The following is a 22,051-nucleotide window of genomic DNA, read 5'->3' on the forward strand; positions in this document are numbered from 1 at the left end:
TCATTCCTAATTAAAATTAATTGTTAATAAACTGGGAAAAAAAGTTCAACACAACTGTTGTCATTGAACCTCTGCTAGTAAGAATTACAGGATGTAGTTATTTCAAGAAAGAAATATGACAGAATTTATGGAGAAAGGTAATTTATCTTGCACTGAATCCTCAACAAAAGTACTCAAGAAATATTTCCACAGGCAGAGCAATGTCCTTTTAACTTTTTTCAGAACTTCCAAGCCTCCTGAAAATATATTTTAATTTTTTTCCATTCTCATTTCATCTCTCTAGTATTTTGTATACTTCTTAGTATGCTAAGTAACATATTCCTCCTCCTCCTCCCAACCTTTATATTACAGTTATATATTAGAATTAAATAGTGTCCACAGTATGTCTTAAAGAACACTTTGCATTGCCTATGCAATTTCCTCATAAATCAAAACCTTGGCTTGAAATTCATCTTGAGAGTAGATGGATTAGTTCAAAAATTCACACGGATGGAAAAGTTAATCTAGATTCTGGCATTTCAGCTGCTGAAGGAGATACACATGCTGTTATGAAGGGACACACTACCTCAGCCTTTAATCACCCACACAGGTGATTAAAGTGCTTTGTCCCCGTACTGACACCAGCTTTGCTACAAGATGCCTGACTCCTTACTGCTTGGCATACTTCTATATTATTGCCACTTCTCTTTGAAATATTAAACTGTAGGTCTAGGTGGGCATTTGGACAGTCAGTATTCAACGATGCTCTACATGAGGCAGACATGTGGGTTTGCACCAGAAATGCTGCAAGTGCTATATGCACAGATTGCTTGAATTTTCATGTTAAGAAAAGAATACTCAAGAGAAATTGTCATCTTCGCGAAGACTAAGGCTACACCAGTTATCTGGACACTTAAAATCATCCTCAAATCATCTTCAAAACATTTTTAAATTCCTTGACTGGATCATATAATTATTTAAGTGATAGCTGCAGTTAGTTTCCCGATATCCCAGACAATGAGGTTAAGTACTTAAATGATTTTGTATTTCCTTATTTGTTACTGGATAACGATAGAACTTCTGCACAGTATAGAAGATCACTCAAAAGCAAAAAACACTAGACAAGTTAACACAGAATCAAAACCTCCTAAAACTCTTCCTTCTGAGGACTATTTCTGAGGGAGATGAACTCTCTCTGTTTTAGGTTTTTTCCAGCACCGATATTATTTTATTTCAAGTATCTCAGCAGTCTTTGCAGTTCAAGAAAATGGGCTCTGAATAATTTACCATTTTTAATTTTCTTGGGTTTAATTCTGTAGTCCAAAAGATTTGAGGTACTAATGTTGATTCACATAAAATTATCATGACTACAAAAATTGATGGGTTTAATCTATCTAGATTACTAGTTAAACTAAAATAAGAACAGTAAAACATCTGTATTGATTGACTCGGATCAGTGTGCCCAGCCCACAATTTTGTCTCGAGACAAACCTGTTGTCTGTCAATCCCAGAAGAAGCTAAGGGGGCAAAAATATTTTTTCTTCTATCTCTCAGTCTCTGGTTGTTGGCAGATGTCTGTCTAACGATGTTGTCTGCATCTTCCCCTTGTCCAATCTACTCTGCAATGGGTCTTTGCAGTCAGAGGCTAGATGGTAGCAGTTTCACATCTGCTACCAAGCAAAGTTCCTCAGCTATGATTCCAGAATTAAAATTCTGGAACCAGGCAGAACAAGTGGAGATGACTTAGTTAATGGCACACTATGTATCTGCAGTAATATATGTCAGACAGACACATCAAAATGTAACTTGATTTCTGGCAATTGCACTCTCTGGAGAAGTTGATGCTTTAATCAGTTTCTATTGATTTTATAAAGCTAAATGGAACAACTACAAAAAATGAGACACACTTTAATTCAACAACTACAACAAAATCTTGACCCAATAGTCACAACTTCCCCCAAAAAAATCTTTTTAAAGATTACAAAACCCACAATAATGGGCAACTTGTAATAATGTGCTACACTTGGGATTATGGGAGGAAAGACTGATAGGATAAAAATAGATTTTTGAAAGAATATGATGTAATAATTCACCAAGCATTTAGATTTGCCAGTGTAAGGTATTCTCAGAGACAGTTGAGTCATAGTAGAGCATTCAAAAGGCTACCAAAAGAATGTTATAAGGCAACTAAGTAGGATTCAATGTCAGAAAACACAGAACAACACAGTGAGAAACTCAGGAACATGTCACTCGGTTAAAACAAACAAAAAAATAGGACAAAAATGTAGCAATTATGTCACTTTTGCTCAGTTAAAAGGCTTCAGCATAATATGCTCAGCATGGCCAAAAAAAGTAAGAAAAGTTTTATTGATTAAGAGGAAAAGACAACACTAATCAGAGTACAAGCAAGCCACCAACTGCTGAATAACTTGCTATTCCACAGCCTGTAATCTAAACTCAGGAGGGAAAGACAGTGTGGATCTGAAAGCATGGACAGTACTGGGAAGTACACTACAGAGCAGTAGCTGTGCATGAGCCTCAAAGAATACAAGAATAAGATGATTGCTACCAGAGAAAGAGAAGAAAAAAAGGTGTATATGAAAATCATTGTGGCATAGCAGTAAGAAACTTGTCTAAGTAGCAGTCTTTTTGGTGACTTCATTGTACGACTGATCGCAGAGCATTTATTACCAAAAAAGTCAGGACAATCCTGGCTCCCAGAGACTATTTTCAGCTATAAGGATATCAGTTTAATACTTTGTCACTTTAATACTTTTTTATTAAAAAGCCCAAACCAAACAAAAAAGCAACCAAACCAACCACACAAAAAACCTCACAAACAAACAAAACAAAAAACCCCAGAAAACGCCAAACCAAACCCAACAGGAATGTTTGCTCTGCTAGAAACTAATGTCCATGTCACTGTGGACCTGTAGAGAGATTAAGAAGCAACAGATATGGCAGGAGAAGAAAACCTATATGTGATTTTGGGTTTTTCTTAAAATCATATAAATTATTTGAGAGAGGTGCATGTTGCAAACATATAGGAAGCATCTTTCCAGAGAGAGAAAAGCATTTTTCTTTGAAGGCAAATAAAATATTTTTGGTTTGTTTTATTTCATTAGGTCCAGATGTACTGTGCCATCATGAATACTCAGCAAAATTTATGAATAAATTGTACCCAGCCAACAGCAGCACTGGTAACTCAGCAAGATCTGCATATCACTTTGGCATATGAAAAGACAAACTCAATATGTCCAATATTCTCAATATTCAGTTCAGTTAAATTTTTATGAATTACTTCATATTCTGTATTGTGCTACTTTAAATGCCTATGATGAGTGTCTTCAAAGGCTTTAGCATGAAATAGAACAACTGAAACTCTCTGTGCAGGATCAGCAATAGGGAAAAGGATGAAAGCTTCATAACTTTCTTCTACTTATAATACAGAAAAGTTAAAGCAATACTACTAGAATGAACCAAGAGAAAAGATATATTTTAGGAAGAAAAAAAAACAACATATGCTTACAACATGAAAATTATTCAGTATCTGAATGGCTTGTTAATTATATTATGAAATCTCTCTGTTCAACAATGCTGACAGTATTTGTGTCCTCCTCTTTTGCAATTTTCTCTTACAACAGAAGTGAACTGAATAGCTTTGGGCTGACAGGCTGTGTTCAGGAGTCCTAAAGTGCCTGGAAGTTTCATTGTTCCAGAGGAATGCAGTACTTGTGGGAGGGCATAGCCATGCATTTAGACTAATCCTATGAATGGCTTTGATGGTTAAAACCTAGACCTTGAATTTCAATTTATATTCAAACTGTGAGCTGGTGTAGCAAGCAGAGTTCAACAGAGGAGGGGCAATAGTGCTGACTATTGTCATTAACCAGGCTGCTCAGTTTTAAACATGTTGAAACATTTCTCAGACTTGAGAGTTTTATTTCCATGTACAGTTATCAGTAATTGAGCTTGAACCGTTGATCATCAACTTTGCAGCCTTATGTTACAACATATCTCATCTTTTGGGTAGATTTTTCCTTTTTTTTTTTTGTTTTTTCCTTTTTAACTTTAAGCAGACATAACTACGTGGTTAGTAGTGTCACTGAGGATTCCAGAGCTGCCCTGAAGTCTTAGCAACTCAAGGACAGGAAATGTTTGATGAATAGAGACCTTAGAGATATAGGTAGTTCTACTAAATGTTGTGGGAGTTTTAATCTTCCCTAGAGCTTTGACCTTTGTTTCATTCTTCAGCTTTAATTTCCTGCTTGTCCTCCAAAAGCCAAGAGCTTTTAGCCACTGAGATTGCAGTTGTAAGGGACTTATGGATTCAACTGTATCAGTAAATGGGTATCATTCAGGTTATGGGAGTGGAAAAAAAAAGATGGCATTATCAGGGCATTTTGAACATTCAAGATGAATATTTGTTAGGCAAAGTAGCAAACAGCAATTCACAGAACTATAAGTAACAGAAGAAGCAAGACTTAAGAAGTCAGAGCAGTACTTCTTGTCTATTATTCCAAATGCATGTTAGGTACATCTGTTCATACAGCAAGGGAACACACTCCTAAAGAATAAAAAGTTAGAAATTAGAAATATCTTATGAAGAACATACAGTGTGAACTTACTTTACTTCCTTTTTTCCCCCTGTTTTTAGGTAAGTTACAAATTTGAAAACAGATTAAAAAAAATAGACAATACAGTTACAAGTTCCCAGCAAAAGATGTCTCACACACATCAAAGCAGCAAACTACTGTAATAGCAGGGGGACCTAACAGCAGAACTATTACAACAAGAAGCATTTTATTATTATATAGACAACATCTGTGCTTCCTAAATGGCAAAGTAAATGAACATAATGGTTACTGCCTTGTATTCACATTTTGCCACCTGCATATTCATTGCAATATACTGAGTAATAAAATCAGAAAGCATAAAAAAAATCCCTCTATCTATCTTTCCACTTTCCCTTGAACATCTGTATGAAATGTGTTTATATGCAGCAAAGCAATACACCATAGTTCATAAGCCAATCAATAACAGTCAACACTATTAGTTGTAACAAGATCAGGTCGAAATCAACAATGCAACTTTATAAATTGGCAAGAGGAAATGAAAATATTGGAGTAGGTCCTACTTGATTGTATGCACTCAGTAGTTTTATAAATGTAATTATGTAGCAATGCTAAAAATCTCAGTTAAGCAATTACTAAAAGCATACACAACTGGAATAGAGGTGGCCAATAATCCTTCAAATATTATCATGTAAGCCCCAAATCCCTCAAATAACTTTCTAGGGCCACACTTGTTGACTGCTACACCTACCAGTACTCTAAAGCCAGTTAATATTATTTGAGAAAAAAAAAGATATAAAAAGGTTTCTAGCTATCATGAGAAGCTAAGGCTTCTATATGAAGAACTGCATACCCTTTTGTTGAGGGGAGAGAAATATGTTCCTAGAGAAATGGCAGCCTGTAAGATTAAAGACAAGGATTTCAGTTAAGGATAAATAAAGGAAATGCACAATCCTCTTTCCAAGAGATCTGCTTCTTTCTAAGACTGGATTCTGTGTGCAGTTGAGGTTGTATAAATCTTATTCTTAAAAGAACATTTTCATTTTATTCCATGGTATATCAGCACTTTGCAAACAGTTGTCTGCATTTTATGTGAACCAGTATGATTCAAACCCCAGTTGCTTCTGTGATCCTACAGAATGGTGGAGTTGCAACAATTCAGTCTTTCTGCTGAATTACTACAGCAAATTGTTGAACCACATTGCTCCTTAAAGGGATTAACTACTTCAAGTAGTTTTAATAACACGCTTGTTTAAGTGTAATGGAAAAGCACTATTTTGTATATCAATATATGGACATTTCTTAATCTTGCTTAATCTTTAGTTAGAAAAATTGAACTTTAAAACAATATTTAGAATATATGTAGTATATTTAGTAAGGTTTTTTTTAAGTTCCAAATAAATTAGGTTGGGGGTGTTTTTTTTTAATTTTGCTTTAGTCTTTACACGATTTTACCATTTTCTAAGTATTATGAATAGTCTCTAAATCATAATATTACAGCAGTCATACACATGCAGCAGCCATTTAACTTTCCTGACCCTAAGAAATATGATATGAGAGCATTTTATTACATCAGGTGGGAGGACCCAAGAGTGTTCATCCCAGAGAACTTCAAATGTGGTTGCTCCTTATAATTGGTGTCAGGACTTCCATAAGTTTAAGATAATCAGAATTCAAAGGAGATTAAGTATGTTCTCTATATTAATTCCATAAATGCTGACACCATGTCCAAGGAAGTGAAATGGCTATATATCAACTGTCTGTTTCCCTCTACAAACAAATTTAAATAAAGTTTTGCTGGAATAAAATTACTATAAAAAATACAGTGCTATGCATAGTAGAAATTTTAGGGTCCCCCATATTTAGCAAACCTGAATATTTGCAGAAGTCAGTAAAGAATCATTTTATGCACATTAGAAAACACTTAATAGACATTCCAGTCCTGACTTTGGGCAGGACTTGCTGGACATGTTACAGTTCCACAAACATATAAGCATTACTACCTTCTCATTACCTATAGTAGATTAACTGATAATAACATTGAGATTGGCAAAATACGTGAAACAGTACAGTTAGAGGTAATTTTCATTTTTCTCTCAACATTTCCAAAAAGCAGCTGAAATCAAAATTTTTAAAATCCTGAGCATAACATGCATATTATAATAGTTACATAAGATTATATTGATTTTATTAAGGTAATTCATATGTGGAAGTTTAAGCCCCTATATTTTGTATGCATTTAATTATCAAGTTTTCATTGAATATATTATATATTTATTTTAAAAAAATCACTAAAATCTTGCTCAAATGATTTATGACTGTGTGCAAATTCATAAGACACTTGAAAACAAAATTATTAAGCAGAGTGGTTTTGACTTTTCACAAGCAAATAATACTAACTAGAAACTGACTTTAGTACTCACAGTATTATAGAGGGAAACATTCAAATCGGAAGATAGTTTTGAAATACAAATGGAATGGGCTTGCATGTACTTGCATATTCAATATATTACTTTATTTACATAAAGAATTTAGGCTTGCACTTCTAAGAGGTATTCCCATAAAATTTGAAGCACTTTTTAATATCAAATGCAATTGTAATGGAGAACTCCAAGTGTCTCTAAGACAAAGAAACACTTTGTCTTTTATCTCCATATTCTCTCTCTTATATAAGACAGTACGTACAGGCATGTAACTTTCCCTATCAGTCTTCAAAGGAATACACTACAGCTGTTGATATAAAATTATACATGCTTCTTAAATTTTATTTTGCACACATATATGTTTTAGAGTGCTCTCTATTCAGTTCTTTCAGAAATACCATCAGGATTAGCATTGAAACAAACCAAAATATAAATAGTTTCTCCTTAGATCTCAAAAACAAATGTGGCCTCAGAACTCACAATTAAACTTTAAATTTCTTATCTCTTTAAGCTAGCATAGTGGTTCACTAAACACAGTCGGATTATAAAAGCCTTACTGCAGTCAACATACCAGTACATTAGCAGATATGTTGTAAGAATATTGTTTTGAATTTCACCAGCTCTGGTCATTAACTTATCATGTGGTGAAAGGATATCTAAAACTGACTGTAGAGCCAAGACATATTGTAAAAAGCTTAGGAAAAATTACTCAAGCAAGAACCAACAACAGATTTTGTTTACAATGAGGGACTAAGGAAAAAATCATTAACACAATACAGTGTTTTAAAAGACAGATGGCAGAACACTAGACTTAAATTTAGCCATACAACTAAAATCATATAGTACACAGAGAAAGAAAGCATGCTTTGAAAACTTGAATACAGTTTCTTTTTCTGGTACAAACACATATGTATGGGGTTTTTTTGTTTGTTTGTTTTTTTTTTTTTATTCTAGAGTATTTACATTATTGAGAGCATAAAGAGTTGGCCTATGACTTGGAGATGTGTGATAATTGTCTGTAGAACTTACTTCTGTATTTTTTAACTGAAATTTGCCTTTTTAGAATTCATACTAAGCCCAAAACTGTTATATTGCATTTCAGGATGTGCACTAAACAACAGAAATTACATGACATGCACCTTTTTGTACACATATCCTCATCAAAAGATGCATGAAATGAATTGACACACTTCATTAGCATTTTTCTTTCCCAGCAAGTATGTCTGCTGTTGTATATATTTATCTCTTGCTAGAGGAAGTACTGTTCAAGAGAAGAGCCAAATATTGGAGCAGAACACAGTCACGTTTCCATAGACTTTGAGAGAGTTCAATTTAAAGTTTTGAATGGGCCTCCAAACAGAGCTCCTTCCTGCATAGCTAAGACTTCCAAATCATTCTTTTTAAATTACTTTTTGCTTGAGGGAGAACTAGTGGTCTTGCTTTCCACCTGTGATCATTAGGTAGTTAGTTATAGATTAAGGATATACAAGACAGTGAAGCAAAACTTTGACTCTGGATTTTAGTACATACTTAAGTTTCCCACTTATAATCATATGTTAGAACGTGACATCTAAACTTTAAAGAAAAAGATGCCAAAAGTTAATTACTTGGGCAGGAGGGAGCAATCCTTCCTGTCTAGATAAAAGTATATTCTTTGACTTGAAGTCCTCAAATAGCAACATCCCTAAAGAATCTTGAATCACTCTATTCATAGTTATATAATTGTGTCATCCCATCCCAATTCCTCAGTGACTTTAAAAAAAAAAAAAAATCCTTTCAATCTTTAACTTAATATCTTTCAGGTTTACTCGGAGCCAGTTTGAACAAAGTCATAGAATAAAGTTATATGCTACCTGCATATCTTAAAAAGTAACTCTTGCCATTCCAGTTACTACAGTAACCTGTGGTATACACAGGTTGAAAAAGAATTATAAATCTTGGACTGAATTTTTTTTGAACACGGTTTCCATTGATCAACAAATTGTAAACATTTGGGTGACCAATATATGTTGCAGAAAGGATTTAAGCTGGATGGCTTTTGTGGATTCAGATGGACAATGGTGCACAGTATTTTTGCATTAGGTTAACACTAACAACTGTTACTAATAAATCCTGACATGATTTATTTATGATATTTTAAAACAAATTAAGCAATTTGTCTTGAATAGACAGTGAGCTCAGATACTGGCTTAGCTTCAGTGGAGACAAAGGGATGAAGTTCTCTGACTCATCACAGAACCTTGATAGAGATGTTTTCAGCTATTCAACAAATAATCAGATCTCACAAGTACTGGACTGTCAATCATATCATGGCTACTCATGTGGCCTGTGGTTATGCTCCTCACACTCTCACTCTGCTAACACTGTAATCTCACCATTCTCAGTGTTGGGATGTATAACTAAGGGCCTGCTGAGTCCAGCAGGGCTAGAGATGTTGTAGTGCTGCGCTGCTCTGTCATCTCTCTTACGCTCATTACTCCATGATGACATCAGTACTGACCATCCCATCCACAACCTATTCAACAGCTTCAGTGCACAGTGCCATGAAGCAGCAAAAAGGCTGCCATCGTGTGCAGCAGCTACTCATTTAATGCTTAACAATGCCCTATATTCAAAGCAGCCTTGATAATAGGCTCAATCCCAACAATGTCACAGTTCCTTCCTACTCCCATAATGTCAAGCATGGCATCTCACAATGGATGACAGAGTACTCCTCAAGTCTAAAAGGTCAGTTGCATTCAGCTAGCAATGAAAGAAAAGCATTTGGTATGGTTTTATAAATTTTGGTCACTGTTTTATTTTAGGGACAAAAGCTTTCATGCATTTTTAAAATCACATGCTCAGGGTTTATTTTGCACAGCAAAATACTTTTCTGTTTACTAGAAAAGTAAACAGCAAAAATCTAATTTAACAGCATTTCTTATGGTTCACAGTGTCTTCTTTAAACAAGCTATCTTCCAGAGTTTACCAAAGCCATGTATTATAACCAGAAAAATTAATTATGGGACTTTTTGACCTCCTCATCTGGCTATGACAATAAGTGGGATTAAGGCAGAGTTCTACATATTTCTGGGGAACATGTCATTTTCGACTGAAAAAGATTCTCCTACCATCTTTTATCAAACCCAGCAAGAACCAGGCAGTTATCATAAAATATAGCAGAGTTTTGTTTTGTTGGGGTTTTTTTAAATACCAGTTCAAGAAAGAAAGGTTCTTTATCAAGTATTTTAGGAACTGGCCTCAAAATGGAAGTAAAGGCTGTAAGAGTGGGTAATAGCATGGATAAGCATACATATAATGAGATGAAGATGATGATGACCTATATGATCCCATTCATAAGAAAAATGGAAAATTTTTCAACATTGACCTATTTCCTACAAAGACAGAACAAGTACTTAAGTGATAATGAAAAATACCAGCTTTGAAACTGGACAAAGGGAAATCTGACATAGTCTCAAGCTTGTGTTTATGATTAAACCACAATCAAAGCTTATGATATTATAAACAATTTATGTTTCTTTTTTTTCTTCATGTTTTTACTCTTGCATTTCCTCTAAACAATCAGTATGGTAAAAATGACATTCACATGATAGGTGTTATTTTGATATCAAATTATAAAGCAATAAATGAAATATTTTTTTTTTTAAAGTAGCCCTACACTCCAAGAGGAGAAGATCTAGGAATAATACTTTGATCTCCAGTTTGATGCAGCAGCAGATAAACCAAGTATCAAGAATTATTCTTATTGTAAAATTAAGTTATAAGCTGTCAGCAGAAGATAATTCACAATAATAAAAGAATTAGAGAAAGCAATGTACTGAGTCTCTGCCTACAGTGTTACAGTCTCTAAGAGATGAAAGAACAGATTTTTTATTTTTTTTTCTCCTCACTGTCTCGGAATAGCTCAAATTCAATGTAAGTTTCTCTTGATTTCTTTTTTAGAAAACACAGCTAGACAGAGTAAATGAATACTACTAAGTTTAATGATCTTCCTCACTAGGAGACATTTTTTCACAGTTCCATCCTCTTGGAAAAACTTTTATACAACACTCTTTATTGGTGGATTTTATAACACTTCACAGAGGAAACAAGGTATAATTTTTCTTCCATTTACAGTAGGGAAAACAAAACTGAAACCCCAATACAGATATCAAGAGAGATTCTCAAGGATGGAATCACCTAAGAATTTTCAAACAAGGTTTTTGTGCTGATGACTAACTCCTATAACCCTAAAGGCTTGCAAAATCTCAACATGCTTTTTATGGATATCTATGGAGACCAATGGAAGAGTTCCTACCTTTCTCAGTAGCTCCTGGGACTAGGGCTTCCCAAAAGCTATTAATTTCCAGTTTTACCCCAGCTCAATTCAGAAACATGGTAAATAAAGCCAGAAACAACAGTTAGGTCTCAGAGGGAGAATGATGATCTAGTGGGTCTGAAAAGACAGAAGTCATTGATTTTCAGACACTGATTTGGCCAGAATCTATGACAAAACAAATGAGACTTGTGGGGGTTTCCCTTTTATAATCTCAAACTCAAACCTGAGTTGATGGTATTTTTAAGACAAAAGTTTTTGAACAAAAATTTTTGAACAAAAATCTTGAAGAGTAGATCACTGAGATCAAAATCAGGCCACAAGCAATACACATGATCGTGGTAAAATCTAGAAAAATCTTGACTGAGAACTTCTATTTCTATTTGATATTCCAATGGCACTTTAATCATAAGTATTTGCTGAAAGTGGAGCTTTTGTGTTGCTAACATAACTATCTTTTAATACTATACGAAGTTTAATATCAAAAATATAAATGCATAATATAAATTATGGAGAGAAAACCAACAGAAAAAATCTTAGATTTCCAATTCTTTTATGCATCATTTCTTTAACACAAATGGACTCTATTTCCACTTAAAGAATCCCATTGGTTTAGAGAATATTAATAGCTGCATTTCTTTTCTGTAATACAATGGGATTAGTAATTATACTCAGAGACAGATAATGTACTCACATCACGCACGTTTCACAAGATCAGGAAATCATCATGGCACTATTGAAAAACAGGTTTGGAATGTGCTACAAGTTTAACAAACTGAGATTAACTCACAGAAAGTCAACATTTTTTAGAAAGTTTTCAAACTCTTGGCTTAGTATTAGCTTCTTCTGTCAGTTCTCTCCATCAGGTTTCAAAAAATCACTTTGAGAAAACTTTATGAATTTTCAGGAGGACATTTCTAATCGTATTAAATCCTTACAAACTCTTCAGTTCCTACACTGTACAGAAATTGAGTAGTATTTTTCATATTCATCTTTACGTAGCTAGGCTCTTCTTTGCCCTCTAACACTTCTCCAGCACACTGTGCAAAGTTCTTTGCACTGTTTTCTTAAAACTGTGGATTTGTTTGTTTTTTTTTTTTAAAGTAGTATTCTGAAGTAATTATGGCACAGATGTAGAAGAAAATACTTGAAAAAGGTAAAGGCGCAGTTTCATGAGATATTTATGTCAACATAAATTCAAACTGCTGCAAAAAGTGATATTCTCCTGTTCCTCCCAACTCAGTCAATAGGTTTCCTCTTACTATTTGTCAGCATTAGATTTTTAATACCCTGCAAACAAATTGAAAAAAACAACTGAAAAAACAACCTATCTTTAGATGTTTGAATTACTAATTCTCAAATTTTATTTAAATTTCTAATGTTTCTACAAGTGTTGACCTGACTTGGCTTGAATTTCCTACAGCTTCTTGAAACTGTCCTTGATTATTTCTGACAAGCATGTGAACGTTCACCATAAAAACAATCTCCTACCTATCTCAGAAATTTATATAAGAGAGCCTTCTAGCTTTGATAATAATCCCAGTTCACAGGATTAGGGGTATTAGTAGAGGGTACTAGTATCATGATAACAGCTTCTCGGGACTAAATCAGATGTCTTTAGCTTTTTTTTTGTCTGGGTCTGCCTTAGGTGACTTAGTCAAAAAATGATGACTTGCTCAAAAAAAAAAAAAAAGCAAACAAAAAAACCTCCTTTGCCTTCTTTAGCTTTTTATCCTTTAATTTGCCAATTTCCCATTCTCCATTTCCCAAAAGTCTTAAATTGATTTTCCAGGAGACAACAGAGTTAGCTGTCGAATCTGAATGTTTTTCTCTTTTTGTTCTTGAGCTTCTGTTTTGCAAACAGTGTGATGCTTGTCAAGGGTTTGGTTCCATGGCTCCACAGTTTGAACATGTGTGCTGTGGGAACTGAACACAATTAACCCAGCATTGTAAGTTATCTATACACTGATTTCTCACAATAAACACACATAAATTGCTATCATTTATGGTAATGTCTAAATTGCAATGGGGATTTATAAACTTTGGGGCACTGCTCCTGTAAAAGAAAAACCTCTACAGTTCCACTGACTTTAGTGGACTTACAGTATTTATGTTGTTAAAAGGCATGATCCACTGTAATTTGAGACTCAAATACAGATAAAATAAAATTTAATGTAGCTAGGGAATGATCTATTCTAGAAACAGCTTGTAAGCATCAGATAATTACTCTCTTCAGATAGTTACAAGGGTGGATTAATTTTACATGTTGCTCATTTCCATTTAGTATGATGCAGATGAGTCAATGCTACAAGAGTAAAAAAATGCAGGAATGTTTATCAAAATGTGTAAACATATTTACAGTCTTTTGCTGCATATTCATTCCATCTCATTTTTACTTAATTACAGATATTCTTGTGTAGCAATGAAAAAAGCTTCTGAAGAAATCCTTTCCCATTGAACTATAAAATTATAAAAAAATGGCAAAAAGTCTAGTTCTCCTGTAGGGACTAACTCTCTAAAGGTCAATGCTGATCTCATGAGGGTATTTATTCTTGTGGTTTTTTTCCTCAGTTCTATAAATAAGTTTAATTTTAAAAGATCTTTGAGAGTTGCACGACTTTGAGTGGTCAAAAAACCTAAAAAATTTGTAAGACATATTGCACTGAGAGAGGAGATACAAAGGAAAATTGCCTTTAGCTTCTAGAACCCGGGGTTATAGTTTCATTCTATGAAAACTCTACTATGACATATCTGTCCAACTCGTTAGAAAGAGTTAATGGCAGAAACATTTCTTATTCTCCAGTTTCCATCCTTCTGAAAATGTCTCTACTTCTAGTCATGTCCTTTTTATAATCTGAATACGCATAAGGAGATAGTCAGCTCTTTCTACAGGACTGAAGCAACTCTTTCTAGTTCTAAATTCTTCTCGTTTGTGAAGGGTTCACTCAGTTCTAAGAGACGATGTAAAGTAATTCGAGAGCTTTAGACAAGAATTGTTTTCCCATCTACCAAATCTATTAAATAGGCGCAGTACTTTGAAAATAGTAATTGCTATATAAGAGCTAAATACTATTGCCATTACTTCATTGCCAAGGGACAGCTGCTATTAAGGTCATTCTCTGTAGAATTATTAATTCAGAATTTTCCATGACGTGTCCTGCTTTACATTATTCTAACCATGCCGAAATTTAAGCATTTGGACTGTAATATTTTTGTCATTTTTCTCCTTTTAAAAATTTAACAATGACCAATTGATGCCTCATATAATAATATATGCAAAATGTACAGTTTTTAAAGGTTACAGCTTTCCTAAAATTTCTGGAGCATTTTTTGAGCCCATAAACACAAAGATTGTCTCCAGCACACTCACTTGAAACCTGACTGAGAATAGAGCATTCCTTCTGCAGCTAGAAGGGTACATTTTCCTGTCAATAATTCTTCCAGAAATACTCAATATATAAATGCACAAAAATTAATATATTCAACACAGTTTTTATTGATTCTGGTGGCTAAATAACAAGATTGCTACTTCAACAAGCATACTTCACAACTTGATCCTTCCTAAGTGAGAGCCTGACGGGGTTGTATTGCACTGTTACTGTTACTCTAAGCATGCAAAGAAATGTCCTTCATGCACCTGAGAACTCCAGCCCAGCTACATAAGAACAACATGGCAGCACACATTAAATTGTTCTAGTTTATTTCTTAAAAAGAAATAAAATGTTTAAAATATTAAAGAAATAAGAATAAACTAGAAAGCATGCCATAAAGTTTAAGTGTAAGCTAATGTTGGTTAGTTCAAATGTAATTTGACTTCACTGGACGTACTCAATCCAATATAATATTAAAGGAACAAGTGCTAACCCACATCATTAAGTCTAAATACAGAAGGGCTCAGGAAAAAAATACTCAGGCTTAAATAAATGGTTAGCACCTTTGCCTCAATATAATATATTAGAGAGTTTTACATTTTCAGATAAAAATCAAAACATTGTACTCAGAAGGCATCTTATAAGGTATGGTCCTTTCCTGAGCTGGCTTTTCACTTTAGTATTTCCTGCTTTTCCACCTATCCTCATGAAAGGCTGAAGAATTAGAGCCAAGGGGGCACATGCAAGAAGAGAAGAGAACTCATTATTGCCACAGGAAAGTGTCCAAATAGAAAATTCTGTGCTAGACTACCCACTTACCTGTAACTAAATGTCTTACATTGCAGTCTTACTCATATATGTATCTTCAGTGATGAAAAAAGAAGCAATAAATAAGGCCCCTGAAAACTACATTCTGCGTATTATGAAAGGGGACATACGACACTGGTTAGGAAGACTTTTCATGTTTTCTTTTTCTAGAACTGATGTAAGGAGATGGTTGTTCACTTTAGAGAATCAGATCTATAAAATATATTGGTTCATTTGTATCTATACCAGCCTATAGCAGTTTGCATTAATAATATGAGAAAATAGCATTAGAAAGAAATATCAAAAGTTAATTTTAAAATGGAAGGGGGAAAAAATGTCAATTCAGGAAAGAAAACAATAATTTAATTTTAAATACAATTTCTGATTGAATTTCATAGTTATTCAGAAAAACACAGAGAAAAGGAAAACAAAAGCATCTAATGAATGAGAATTATTCCTATTTCAGTGAGTGATTTAGCACAGTCACAAAGTTAACTCATACTTACTAGAATTCATAAGGGAAGAAAATGTTTATAATCCACACTCAACAGAGTTTTAAGACATGGTGTATATTGAATAGTGAAAGGTCCCATCTAGGGTGATATATAGAACTTTGCTAGGCCTAGTACTCAGCATTTTCAGTAATGACCTAGAAGATTCAATAAGTAATAAGCCGAAGAAATACATAAATCATGCCAGGGGTAATGCAATATCAATGAGATAAAGATTTTCAAAACATAATCTAAAAATAATGAAATTGTATTAGACTGGGAAAAATAATTTAGAACAGATTTTGAAGAAAATGAAAAAATTTCCAGAGCAACATCAAATCAGGGGAATTAGGAGAGAAAACAATATATTTTATTGGTGTGAATTGGTAGCAAGAAACTTTTTGCTGTGTTAGGCTGTGTATATCAAAAGCTACATACGACAGTGTTTGAGTACCGGGTATCCTGCACTTCCACAGCTGCTTCTGGTACAGCATGTTTAGTTCTGGGCACATGACCAGAAAATTATTGTCAAATTAGAACAGACTTGAAGAACACTGAAGAACTTAAATGCCTGAGGGAGTTTTATGTTCCAAGGTTTAGGTGAACTAAATATGAACTGCTCACCTCAGCAAAGACCAAAAAACTGCTAAAATACAAATATAATTATAAGGTTAAATAATATAGTTGTAGAGGATTTAGTTGTTTATGAAAGTTTTTTAAAAAAAAGTAATGATATTAAAAGAAAAAAAATTGGAATATTTAACTAACTGGGAAAATATTCTAAGATAAGAGTAAAAGTACTTAGTGGAAATTTGAAACTAGGATAGTCCAGAACTTTACACACTAAGAGAAGACAAGAGGCACCTAGGGCAGGGACAAGATTAGGATATAGAAGGAAACAGCAAAGGTTTAATGTCTGAGAAAAGGAAACCAGTGAAAGAAGCAGAGAGAGCACATAAATACCAGAAAATCCTAAAGCACTGAGAAATGGTATTTCAGGACTTCTATTGTTCAATAGTTTGTATCTGTAGCACCTATTTCTACAAAATATATTTTTCAATTGTGGGTGTATATTTGAGGACATTCTGACTGGAAATTTTATCAGTTATAGAAAATATTTATTATAAGTGTAAATGAGAAGAGAACTAAGAAAAGTAATCCAAATCAAGAAGTCTAACTTTCTTACAAACTGAATCTACCTTACTCTGAAACTAGTTATCTCACACAAATTTAAATGTACAGATGCAAAAGACTTACTTCAGAGAAGACTGATTTAAACAAGAACTTGCCATGAAAAGAAAAAAAAAAGCTCTACTGCAGAATAAAATAAGCAAAAAAGTCATTCTAATATACTCACACTTCAAGGACCTCTCAGGCATGAAATATGAGAATTTTAAAAAGGTTGATTTCAGCTCTCAGGTATGCCTGATTAAAGGCAGATTACAATAAGAAATTGCTTTAATTATGGCAAGGCAGCTAACTGTATCCCTAAAGTTCTTAGCTCTAATAGCCATAGTTAAGGAATTTTGAGAAATTCTATCATACCCACCACATTCATATCAAAGCACATTTGGGACCACATTTTGCCCTTAGTTACACCATTTCAAACCAGTACTAAGTTCTCCAAATTAATGTAGATGATGTTTACAAAAGCCTTCAGACACACGAAGCAACAGGAAATGAAGCGTGGCTTTAAAAACTAAAACAGTGGGGAATATTTCTTACAACTGAGACATTCACATGAAAAAAATTTAAAACCCTGAAACTTTCTTTAGACAAATTATTCCTTCTCGGATACTACATCTCCAGGAAGATTCTTCAGCTGTGAGAATTGAGAGTATTATTAAAATTTACCTATTTATCTCTTCAATTGAATTTCCACAGCTTAAAACAGTAACTGGAATAAGGACTAGGGCTTGATCCTCTCACATTAGTGCTCCAACTAGTAACCTAGAGACAATTTTCCAGCCATTGACTGGTACACTAACGTTGTAAGACTCTTTCAACAAGAATAGACCGACCCTCAAAATTAATTACTGTTGTTGTGAGCTATGATTCTTGAATTAGTCTCCACCCCAAATGAAGCTGAAGGGGCATCTGATTCATGTTTCCCATATTACCACACGAGTAATGAAAGAGGGACACCAACACTCCCCTTTCAATAAGCTTTACAATTGCTTCAACAGAGCTCTGAATACACCTAGGAAAATGAGTCCCTACAGCCGAAATACATCGAAAAACAAAATTCTAACACTATGCCAGACGGATTCCAAGTGATTTGACTCATTTGTGACAGTCACATACTTAGGCAGCAACAAGCTCTTGAGTCCTTGTCTGAAACGCATACTTGCTTCTGGCATTAAATGTTAAACTAAGATTTCAGAGGGACAATTAAATAAAACAAAAACCCAAAGATTTCATTTAGTCCTACTCTCTAAGGGACTGGGGTGGAGTTGGCTAGGATTGAAGGAAATATTTGGTTACATTTTATTTCAGACAAATTTGCTATAGGAATAGTATTTCAGCAGCTTGAAAACCCCAGACTTACATATAGTGATGCTATGAATTATCTGTCTCAATCAAATAACAGAATTTAAAATAAATTTTCTAAACAGTACATTTAAAAAACACAAGGAAGAGCTTTTCATATGTGCTACAATTCAATTGAGGAATACCTTTTTTTATAAAACGAAAGTATAAATGGGATTAGTTGCAGAACAGGTCAGCTGGAAGCCCTGAGTCCTTAAATTCCTGATTACCAGAATTTGAGAAGACATATTTTGGAAGAATGACTTTATCCATTGCCTATTGCTTGATTTTTTTTCAGAAGTATCCACTACTGGCTATCATCAAAAACAAGATATCAAACTGGGCACATGTATAATCTGACTTACTATATTATATGCAGTCAGAAGAATGATGCTCATATTTTCTCTACAGTAAGTTGGTGAGGTATGTGTCTCACTATAGCACCCACACATCGCCAGAATAGCTAACCATGGAACAATATTAAAAAAATAAAGATACATCTGAAAGTCTGTGCTTTCCCAGACTCAGCAATTATAGGTTTATGTTTCTCAGCACTGAAGATTCACTGCTACTTTAGATTATGTCCAGATTCAGAAAAAAATGAAGATGATATTAAGCTAAATGAAAAAGAAAGAAGCTACACAGACATGAAAGTTAACTGTAAAAGAGCAAATTACAGATAAAAGTTTCTTAACAAAGTACATTTTTCATTGATGAATAACGTAAAACTAAATGGACAAAGCAATAAGCAAGGGAAATGAAAAAGAAAGTATCATAAAGGAAAAAAAAGACAGCCAAGGAGACTAATTTCATAAGTGCATATAGGAATAAAACCAATCTCTCCCCTCCCTCAGTATGCAGTTCTACTTTGAAAAATAGTATACTAACATTTAATGCCCAAATAGAAGGGAAGGGGAGCTATAAATGACAACAATTGAGTAAGTGGCTTGGAATTTCAAGAAACATAGTTATGAATGCCTGTGTGAGAGAGCATTAAAATGTGATTAAAAGAACTGAAGTTTACAGTTGCTATCCTTAAATTTCTGTGTAAAATTATAAGCTACTTAATACCTTTTACAACTGGATAACTACACAAGTATATACTAGGAAAGTATCAGAAGCATAGGTCATATGGCAGCTGTGAAAGGGATGGTTTTGTTCAGGATGACATATTAAATATATGAGCCAAAGTAAGTCCTGATTATTTCTATATTTTCTAGCTATTGGCTATGCAAGATTTAAAACTTGAAGTTGTTGAAGGAAAACAATATTTTATTTTTTGTAATGTTTTAATCTGAGGACAGATACTCATAAAATAACTTTAAATAAGATGAAAAAGATTAGTTTCTAGCAAAATATATTCTTGATAACTCCCAAGGGGTTTTTCTGTTGTTTGAATATTTAAAATAAAATTAACTAATAAATTCAATGTCAATGAGCATTTTAATGATCATAAGTCAAGAGTGAAACAAGATTCCATTGTGCTAAATCTAAAGTTCTCTGTTCCAAAGAATTTACTACTTCAGTACGTTCAACATGTACCTACAATGTTGCTAGAAATAACAGGTTGTAGTGAAGTTTATATACACTCAGTGTTCCTGTTAGTTAATGTTTTCTGATGAAAACTCTAGTCAAAATGAACTGGAAAAAATCCAAGCCATACACCAGTTAATCAGAGGGTAACTTTCTTGTACATATGACAAGGCCATGACACTAAAGTATTGCTTTACTTGGAAGAGACTTCTAAGCCAGCATCAATTAAAAAGTTAGCAAATAATATTTTTCTACATTCTCACCCAAGTCCTTCCCCCCAAAACCATAGTCTCTGCCCTGAAAAAGTCCAAGAATTTCTAAGTTTAACAGTGGAGATTGTATTTAAGTTATAAAAATCTAATTTAAACTCCTATAAAATGATGATGTACGGTAAGGACATAGAATACATTAAGTATTTCTTATAAAGTGATGCCAATTGACATTGAAACAAATGATGTGATACATGGTATTACTTTTGCCTCCTTATGACTCCTTTCCTCCCTCTGTGATGAAATTTACCAGCCATAACAAAGCCAATGAAGAAACGCTCCGAGACTTCAGCTGAGTCAGCTTTTCGTGCCTTCAACTGCAGGCCAGGAGACAGAGTGAACAGTCTATTAAATCTCACTGCAGTGACAGGTCCTTTACGGGAGAGATTCAGACACATTTTGGGGAACCCAAAAATCACACAATAATATTTACATATCTGAAACAGCAGCTTCTACCTTCTAAAGCTGCAAAAGTCAGAGGGCATTTTGAATAAGGAACTTACATGCTGCCTTTCAAGGGAGGTGATTGTTCCGCTCTGCTCTGCACTGCTGCAGCCTCTCCTTGAATACTGTGTGCAGTTTTGGGCACCACAATACAAGAAAGATATTAAGCTATTGGAGAGTGTCCAAAAAAGGGCAATGAAGATGGTGAAGGGTCTTGAGGGGAAGCCGTATGAGAAGCAGCTGAGGTCACTTGGTCTGTTCAGCCTGGAGAAGAGGAGACTGAGGGGAGACCTCATTGCAGTCTACAACTTCCTCATGAGGAGGGGCAGACACTGATCTCTTATCTGTAGTGACCAGTGACAGAACGCAAGAGAATGGCCTGCAGTTGTGTCAGGGAAGGTTTAGGTTGAATATTAGAAAAACGTTCTTCACTCAACAGATTCTGTGATTGTGTGTTTAGGACCAGGTTGGATAGGGCCCTGAGAAACCTGGCCTAGTGAATGGCACCCCTGCCTGTGGCAGGGAGGTTGGAACCAGATGATCTTAAGGTCCCCTCCAATCCAAATATTCTATAATTCTGTATTGCTCTGAGTAGTGGCAAAGGTACCTCCTTGTTTGTTTTCTATTCTATATAAATCCCAGCAGGAACTAAATAACAAAATAGATCTTCGTGCAAATCTTCTGTCTCTGGACTTCAGGGCATTCAGTTCAGATTAAAACTTTGCAGACTATTTTGTGCCAAATTTGACTTCCACTGAGCATGCAACAGTGCAAGTTAACCAACGGGTTCAGCTAAAATTGAGCGAAATTTTGAAAAGTACATGAAACAGTGTAGTAGGTACACAAAATTCAAAGCTTCTCTCTAAACCATAAAAATGACAGATAACACCTGTAACTCTCTGAAACAGTGAGCCAGGCTGTGTTGTTAAGCAGAAACACAGAATTAAATCTTCCTGTGCAAATATTCCTACTGATGTCTGTAAACACATTTTATAATCATTCTTCATCACATTATCACAAAATCCGTGCACAGAGGTCTTTAGGTTCATTAAGTCTCTATGATGAAAAAGTATATTCCATATGGAAACATCATGTGTAATATTCTTCAGGTCATAAAATGCTAAACAAGCAAAATCTAAGCATTTGATCACCAATTCAAGTCAAATAGTCCCTTACCTTTAAATTTATAAAACAAAACTTCAGCCAACTCGTTATGGATATTTGCAGCTCATAAACAATTTAGAAATAATGAGAATCATTAAGCCAAACTCCAAAAGTTAACTCAGTTTCACCTTGCATAATGTACACGGAAAAGG

General features: G+C 34.3%; 1 protein-coding gene across 5 annotated transcripts in view; it reads right to left on the reverse strand.

Moving 5' to 3' along the window:
- FSTL5 (follistatin like 5) overlaps window positions 1-22,051 on the reverse strand; it is a 291,375-nt gene that overhangs the window by 162,060 nt on the left and 107,264 nt on the right. The gene's annotated exons all lie outside the window — the stretch shown is intronic.

Source organism: Lepidothrix coronata, unplaced genomic scaffold (genome assembly GCF_001604755.1).
Source record: "Lepidothrix coronata isolate B3197 unplaced genomic scaffold, Lepidothrix_coronata-1.0 Scaffold13, whole genome shotgun sequence".
Taxonomy (NCBI): Eukaryota; Metazoa; Chordata; class Aves; order Passeriformes; family Pipridae; genus Lepidothrix; species Lepidothrix coronata.